The sequence below is a fragment of the Arachis stenosperma genome, chromosome 6, assembly GCF_014773155.1.
Source record: "Arachis stenosperma cultivar V10309 chromosome 6, arast.V10309.gnm1.PFL2, whole genome shotgun sequence".
Lineage (NCBI taxonomy): Eukaryota > Viridiplantae > Streptophyta > Magnoliopsida > Fabales > Fabaceae > Arachis > Arachis stenosperma.
This window is the reverse complement of record NC_080382.1, coordinates 69594448-69600447: the sequence shown is the minus strand read 5'-3', so window position 1 is coordinate 69600447 and position 6000 is coordinate 69594448. Positions and strand designations below refer to the sequence as shown.

Genomic DNA, 6000 nt, shown 5'->3' with positions numbered 1-6000 from the left:
GATGAGGCCATGCGGTTCGCCTTAGGTTCCTACTCGGGATAGCGTCATTTAGAGAATGAGGTCGGACGACGTAAAAAAAAAAAAAAGAGGTGCAACACGAGGACTTCCCAGGAGGTACCATCCTAGTACTACTCTCGCCCAAGCACGCTTAACTGCGGAGTTCTGATGGGATCCGGTGCATTAGTGCTGGTATGATCGCACCTATTATAGTTCGCACACACATTTTCTTAACCATGCGGGCGAGAGAGCATAACACTATCCGCGAAGCCTTGCGGGTACTGTAGGTGCCTGCCGAGGATGAGGCCATTGCGGCTCGCCCATAGGTGGCCTACTCGGGATAGCATCATTTAGAGAATGAGAGTCGGCACGACGTAAAAAAAAAAAAAAAAAAGAGGTGCAACACGAGGACTTCCCAGGAGGTCCCATCCTAGTACTACTCGCCCAAGCACGCTTAACTGCGGAGTTCTGATGGGATCCGGTGCATTAGTGCTGGTATGATCGCACCTATTATAGTTCGCACACACAATTTTCTTAACCATGCGGCGCGAGAGAGTATAACACTATCCGCGAAGCCTTGCGGGTACTGTAGGTGCCTGCCGAGGATGAGGCCATTGCGGCTCGCCCTTAGGTGTCCTACTCGGGATAGCATCATTTAGAGAATGAGGGTCGGCACGACGTAAAAAAAAAAAAAGAGGTGCAACACGAGGACTTCCCAGGAGGTCAACCATCCTAGTACTACTCTCGCCCAAGCACGCTTAACTGCGGAGTTCTGATGGGATCCGGTGCATTAGTGCTGGTATGATCGCACCTATTATAGTTCGCACACACAATTTTCTTAACCATGCGGCGCGAGAGAGCATAACACTATCCGCGAAGCCTTGCGGGTACTGTAGGTGCCTGCCGAGGATGAGGCCATTGCGGCTCGCCCTTAGGTCCTACTCGGGATAGTCATTTAGAGAATGAGAGTCGGCACGACGTAAAAAAAAAAAAGAGGTGCAACACGAGGACTTCCAGGAGGTCACCATCCTAGTACTACTCTCGCCCAAGCACGCTTAACTGCGGATTCTGATGGGATCCGGTGCATTAGTGCTGGTATGATCGCACCTATTATAGTTCGCACACATTTCTTAACCATGCGGCGAGAGAGCATAACACTATCCGCGAAGCCTTGCGGGTACTGTAGGTGCCTGCCGAGGATGAGGCCATTGCGGCTCGCCCTTAGGTGGCCTACTCGGGATAGCATCATTTAGAGAATGAGAGTCGGCACGACGTAAAAAAAAAAAAAGAGGTGCAACACGAGGACTTCCCAGGAGGTCACCCCTAGTACTACTCTCCCAAGCACGCTTAACTGCGGAGTTCTGATGGGATCCGGTGCATTAGTGCTGGTATGATCGCACCTATTATAGTTCGCACACACAATTTTCTTAACCATGCGGCGCGAGAGAGTATAACACTATCCGCGAAGCCTTGCGGGTACTGTAGGTGCCTGCCGAGGATGAGGCCATTGCGGTTCGCCCTTAGGTGTCCTACTCGGGATAGCGTCATTTAGAGAATGAGGGTCAGCACGACGAAAAAAAAAAAAAGAGGTGCAACACGAGGACTTCCAAGGAGGTCAACCATCCTAGTACTACTCTCGCCCAAGCACGCTTAACGGAGTTCTGATGGGATCCGGTGCATTAGTGCTGGTATGATCGCACCTATTATAGTTCGCACACACAATTTTCTTAACCATGCGGCGAGAGAGCATAACACTATCCGCGAAGCCTTGCGGGTACTGTAGGTGCCTGCCGAGGATGAGGCCATTGCGGCTCGCCCTTAGGTGGCCTACTCGGGATAGCATCATTTAGAGAATGAGAGTCGGCACGACGAAAAAAAAAAAAAAAAGAGGTGCAACACGAGGACTTCCCAGGAGGTCACCCATCCTAGTACTACTCTCGCCCAAGCACGCTTAACTGCGGAGTTCTGAGGGGATCCGGTGCATTAGTGCTGGTATGATCGCACCTATTATAGTTCGCACACACAATTTTCTTAACCATGCGGCGCGAGAGAGATAACACTATCCGCGAAGCCTTGCGGGTACTGTAGGTGCCTGCCGAGGATGAGGCCATTGCGGCTCGCCCTTAGGTGCCTACTCGGGATAGCGTCATTTAGAGAATGAGGTCGGCACGACGTAAAAAAAAAAAAAGAGGTGCAACACGAGGACTTCCCAGGAGGTCACCATCCTAGTACTCTCGCCCAAGCACGCTTAACTGCGGAGTTCTGATGGGATCCGGTGCATTAGTGCTGGTATGATCGCACCTATTATAGTTCGCACACACAATTTTCTTAACCATGCGGCGCGAGAGAGCATAACACTATCCGCGAAGCCTTGGGTACTGTAGGTGCCTGCCGAGGATGAGGCCATTGCGGCTCGCCCTTAGGTGCCTACTCGGGATAGCATCATTTAGAGAATGAGGTCGGCACGACGTAAAAAAAAAAAAAGAGGTGCAACACGAGGACTTCCCAGGAGGTCACCATCCTAGTACTACTCTCGCCCAAGCACGCTTAACTGCGGAGTTCTGATGGGATCCGGTGCATTAGTGCTGGTATGATCGCACCTATTATAGTTCGCACACAATTTTCTTAACCATGCGGCGCGAGAGAGCATAACACTATCCGCGAAGCCTTGCGGGTACTGTAGGTGCCTGCCGAGGATGAGCCATTGCGGCTCGCCCTTAGGTGGCCTACTCGGGATAGCATCATTTAGAGAATGAGGTCGGCACGACGTAAAAAAAAAAAAAAAGAGGTGCAACACGAGGACTTCCCAGGAGGTCACCCATCCTAGTACTACTCTCGCCCAAGCACGCTTAACTGCGGAGTTCTGATGGGATCCGGTGCATTAGTGCTGGTATGATCGCACACACAATTTTCTTAACCATGCGGCGCGAGAGAGCATAACACTATCCGCGAAGCCTTGCGGGTACTGTAGGTGCCTGCCGAGGATGAGGCCATTGCGGCTCGCCCATAGGTCCTACTCGGGATAGCTCATTAGAGAATGAGGGTCGGCACGACGTAAAAAAAAAAAAAGAGGTGCAACACGAGGACTTCCAGGAGGTCACCCATCCTAGTACTACTCTCGCCCAAGCACGCTAACTGCGAGTTTGATGGATCCGGTGCATTAGTGCTGGTATGATGCACCTATGATAGTTCGCACACACAATTTCTTAACCATGCGGCGCGAGAGAGCATAAACACTATCCGCGAGCCTGCGGGTACTGTAGGTGCCTGCCGAGGAGGAGGCCATTGCGGCTCGCCCTTAGGTGGCCTACTCGGGATAGCATCATTTAGAGAATGAGAGTCGGCACGACGTAAAAAAAAAAAAAAGAGGGCAACACGAGGACTTCCAGGAGGTCACCCATCCTAGTACTACTCTCGCCAAGCATGCTTAACTGCGGAGTTCTGATGGGATCCGGTGCATTAGTGCTGGTATGATCGCACCTATTATATTCGCACACACAATTTCTTAACCATGCGGCGCGAGAGAGTATAACACTATCCGCGAAGCCTTGCGGGTACTGTAGGTGCCTGCCGAGGATGAGGCCATTGCGGTTCGCCCTTAGGTGTCCTACTCGGGATAGCGTCATTTAGAGAATGAGGGTCGGCACGACGTAAAAAAAAAAAAAGAGGTGCAACACGAGGACTTCCCAGGAGGTCAACCATCCTAGTACTACTCGCCCAAGCACGCTTAACTGCGGAGTTTGAGGGGATCGGTGCATTAGTGCTGGTATGATCGCACCTATTATAGTTCGACACACAATTTTCTTAACCATGCGGCGCGAGAGAGCATAACACTATCGCGAAGCCTGCGGGTACTGTAGGTGCCTGCGAGGATGAGGCCATGCGGCTCGCCCTTAGGTGTCCTACTCGGGATAGCGTCATTTAGAGAATGAGGGTCGGCACGACGTAAAAAAAAAAAAGGTGCAACACGAGGACTTCAGGAGGTCACCATCCTAGTACTACTCTCGCCCAAGCACGCTTAACTGCGGAGTTCTGATGGGATCCGGGCATTAGTGCTGGTATGATCGCACCTATTATAGTTCGCACACACAATTTCTTAACCATGCGGCCGAGAGAGCATAACACTATCCGCGAAGCCTTGCGGGTACTGTAGGTGCCTGCGAGGATGAGGCCATTGCGGCTCGCCCTTAGGTGCCTACTCGGGATAGCGTCATTTAGAGAATGAGGGTCGGCACGACGTAAAAAAAAAAAAAGAGGTGCAACACGAGGACTTCCAGGAGGTCACCCATCCTAGTACTACTCTCGCCCAAGCACGCTTAACTGCGGAGTTCTGATGGGATCCGGTGCATTAGTGCTGGTATGATCGCACCTATTATAGTTCGCACACACAATTTTCTTAACCATGCGGCGCGAGAGAGAGCATAACACTATCCGCGAAGCCTTGCGGGTACTGTAGGTGCCTGCCGAGGATGAGGCCATTGCGGCTCGCCCTTAGGTGGCCTACTCGGGATAGCATCATTTAGAGAATGAGAGTCGGCACGACGTAAAAAAAAAAAAAGAGGTGCAACACGAGGACTTCCCAGGAGGTCACCCATCCTAGTACTACTCTCGCCCAAGCACGCTTAACTGCGGAGTTCTAATGGGATCGGTGCATTAGTGCTGGTACGATCGCACCTATTATAGTTCGCACACACAATTTTCTTAACCATGCGGCGCAAGAGAGCATAACACTATCCGCGAAGCCTTGCGGGTACTGTAGGTGCCTGCCGAGGATGAGGCCATTGCGGCTCGCCCTTAGGTGTCCTACTCGGGATAGCGTCATTTAGAGAATGAGGGTCGGCACGACGTAAAAAAAAAAAAGAGGTGCAACACGAGGACTTCCCAGGAGGTCACCCATCCTAGTACTACTCTCCCAAGCACGCTTAACTGCGGAGTTCTGATGGGATCCGGTGCATTAGTGCTGGTATGATCGCACCTATTATAGTTCGCACACACAATTTTCTTAACCATGCGGCGCGAGAGAGCATAACACTATCCGTGAAGCCTTGCGGGTACTGTAGGTGCCTGCCGAGGATGAGACCATTGCGGCTCGCCCTTAGGTGGCCTACTCGGGATAGCATCATTTAGAGAATGAGAGTCGGCACGACGTAAAAAAAAAAAAAAGAGGTGCAACACGACTTCCCAGGAGGTTACCCATCCTAGTACTACTCTCCCCAAGCACGCTTAACTGCGGAGTTCTGATGGGATCCGGTGCATTAGTGCTGGTATGATCGCACCTATTATAGTTCGCACACAATTTCTTAACCATGCGGCGCGAGAGAGTATAACACTATCCGCGAAGCCTTGCGGGTACTGTAGGTGCCTGCCGAGGATGAGGCCATTGCGGCTCGCCCTTAGGTGTCCTACTCGGGATAGCGTCATTTAGAGAATGAGGGTCGGCACGACGTAAAAAAAAAGAGGTGCAACACGAGGACTTCCCAGGAGGTCACCATCCTAGTACTACTCTCGCCCAAGCACGCTTAACTGCAGTTCTGATGGGATCCGGTGCATTAGTGCTGGTATGATCGCACCTATTATAGTTCGCACACACAATTTTCTTAACCATGCGGCGCGAGAGAGCATAACACTATCGCGAAGCCTTGCGGGTACGTAGGTGCCTGCCGAGGATGAGGCCATTGCGGCTCGCCCTTAGGTGCCTACTCGGGATAGTCATTTAAGAGAGGGGCACGACGTAAAAAAAAAAAGAGGTGCAACACGAGGACTTCCCAGGAGGTCACCCATCCTAGTACTACTCTCGCCCAAGCACGCTTAACTGCGGAGTTGATGGGATCCGGGCATTAGTGCTGGTATGATCGCCTATTATAGTTCGCACACAAATTTTCTTAACCATGCGGCGCGAGAGAGCATAACACTATCCGCGAAGCCTTGCGGGTACGTAGGTGCCTGCCGAGGATGAGGCCATTGCGGCTCGCCCTTAGGTGTCCTACTCGGGATAGCTCATTT

The 6000-nt window shown here is 51.7% G+C and overlaps 17 non-coding genes and 3 pseudogenes across 17 annotated transcripts; all 20 read right to left on the bottom strand.

Annotated features, from left to right (window-relative positions):
- Positions 1-86: 86 nt before the first annotated feature.
- On the bottom strand, positions 87-203 carry LOC130938710 (5S ribosomal RNA). Its single transcript, XR_009069862.1, has one exon. It is a non-coding gene; the product is annotated as a 5S ribosomal RNA (ribosomal RNA).
- A 188-nt stretch (positions 204-391) lies between these two features.
- LOC130938871 (5S ribosomal RNA) lies at positions 392-506 on the bottom strand. The gene has a single exon (XR_009070013.1). It is a non-coding gene; the product is annotated as a 5S ribosomal RNA (ribosomal RNA).
- Positions 507-691: 185 nt separating this feature from the next.
- LOC130938937 (5S ribosomal RNA) lies at positions 692-810 on the bottom strand. The gene has a single exon (XR_009070075.1). It is a non-coding gene; the product is annotated as a 5S ribosomal RNA (ribosomal RNA).
- Positions 811-990: 180 nt separating this feature from the next.
- Positions 991-1106, bottom strand: LOC130939016 (5S ribosomal RNA). Its single transcript, XR_009070150.1, has one exon. It is a non-coding gene; the product is annotated as a 5S ribosomal RNA (ribosomal RNA).
- A 179-nt stretch (positions 1107-1285) lies between these two features.
- On the bottom strand, positions 1286-1399 carry LOC130939043 (5S ribosomal RNA). The gene has a single exon (XR_009070175.1). It is a non-coding gene; the product is annotated as a 5S ribosomal RNA (ribosomal RNA).
- A 184-nt stretch (positions 1400-1583) lies between these two features.
- Positions 1584-1699, bottom strand: LOC130939014 (5S ribosomal RNA). The gene has a single exon (XR_009070148.1). It is a non-coding gene; the product is annotated as a 5S ribosomal RNA (ribosomal RNA).
- A 185-nt stretch (positions 1700-1884) lies between these two features.
- LOC130936887 (5S ribosomal RNA) lies at positions 1885-2003 on the bottom strand. Its single transcript, XR_009068202.1, has one exon. It is a non-coding gene; the product is annotated as a 5S ribosomal RNA (ribosomal RNA).
- Positions 2004-2185: 182 nt separating this feature from the next.
- LOC130938859 (5S ribosomal RNA) lies at positions 2186-2300 on the bottom strand. The gene has a single exon (XR_009070002.1). It is a non-coding gene; the product is annotated as a 5S ribosomal RNA (ribosomal RNA).
- A 181-nt stretch (positions 2301-2481) lies between these two features.
- On the bottom strand, positions 2482-2599 carry LOC130937972 (5S ribosomal RNA). Its single transcript, XR_009069159.1, has one exon. It is a non-coding gene; the product is annotated as a 5S ribosomal RNA (ribosomal RNA).
- A 183-nt stretch (positions 2600-2782) lies between these two features.
- On the bottom strand, positions 2783-2901 carry LOC130937041 (5S ribosomal RNA). Its single transcript, XR_009068279.1, has one exon. It is a non-coding gene; the product is annotated as a 5S ribosomal RNA (ribosomal RNA).
- Positions 2902-3066: 165 nt separating this feature from the next.
- On the bottom strand, positions 3067-3179 carry LOC130936979 (5S ribosomal RNA; annotated as a pseudogene).
- A 183-nt stretch (positions 3180-3362) lies between these two features.
- Positions 3363-3479, bottom strand: LOC130936897 (5S ribosomal RNA). Its single transcript, XR_009068211.1, has one exon. It is a non-coding gene; the product is annotated as a 5S ribosomal RNA (ribosomal RNA).
- A 183-nt stretch (positions 3480-3662) lies between these two features.
- On the bottom strand, positions 3663-3777 carry LOC130936951 (5S ribosomal RNA; annotated as a pseudogene).
- Positions 3778-3954: 177 nt separating this feature from the next.
- LOC130936898 (5S ribosomal RNA) lies at positions 3955-4069 on the bottom strand. The gene has a single exon (XR_009068212.1). It is a non-coding gene; the product is annotated as a 5S ribosomal RNA (ribosomal RNA).
- A 181-nt stretch (positions 4070-4250) lies between these two features.
- On the bottom strand, positions 4251-4368 carry LOC130937855 (5S ribosomal RNA). Its single transcript, XR_009069049.1, has one exon. It is a non-coding gene; the product is annotated as a 5S ribosomal RNA (ribosomal RNA).
- Positions 4369-4555: 187 nt separating this feature from the next.
- On the bottom strand, positions 4556-4673 carry LOC130938850 (5S ribosomal RNA). The gene has a single exon (XR_009069993.1). It is a non-coding gene; the product is annotated as a 5S ribosomal RNA (ribosomal RNA).
- A 184-nt stretch (positions 4674-4857) lies between these two features.
- On the bottom strand, positions 4858-4974 carry LOC130938805 (5S ribosomal RNA). The gene has a single exon (XR_009069951.1). It is a non-coding gene; the product is annotated as a 5S ribosomal RNA (ribosomal RNA).
- Positions 4975-5160: 186 nt separating this feature from the next.
- LOC130938987 (5S ribosomal RNA) lies at positions 5161-5275 on the bottom strand. The gene has a single exon (XR_009070122.1). It is a non-coding gene; the product is annotated as a 5S ribosomal RNA (ribosomal RNA).
- Positions 5276-5453: 178 nt separating this feature from the next.
- On the bottom strand, positions 5454-5569 carry LOC130939029 (5S ribosomal RNA). The gene has a single exon (XR_009070162.1). It is a non-coding gene; the product is annotated as a 5S ribosomal RNA (ribosomal RNA).
- A 172-nt stretch (positions 5570-5741) lies between these two features.
- LOC130936927 (5S ribosomal RNA) lies at positions 5742-5857 on the bottom strand (annotated as a pseudogene).
- Positions 5858-6000: the final 143 nt, after the last annotated feature.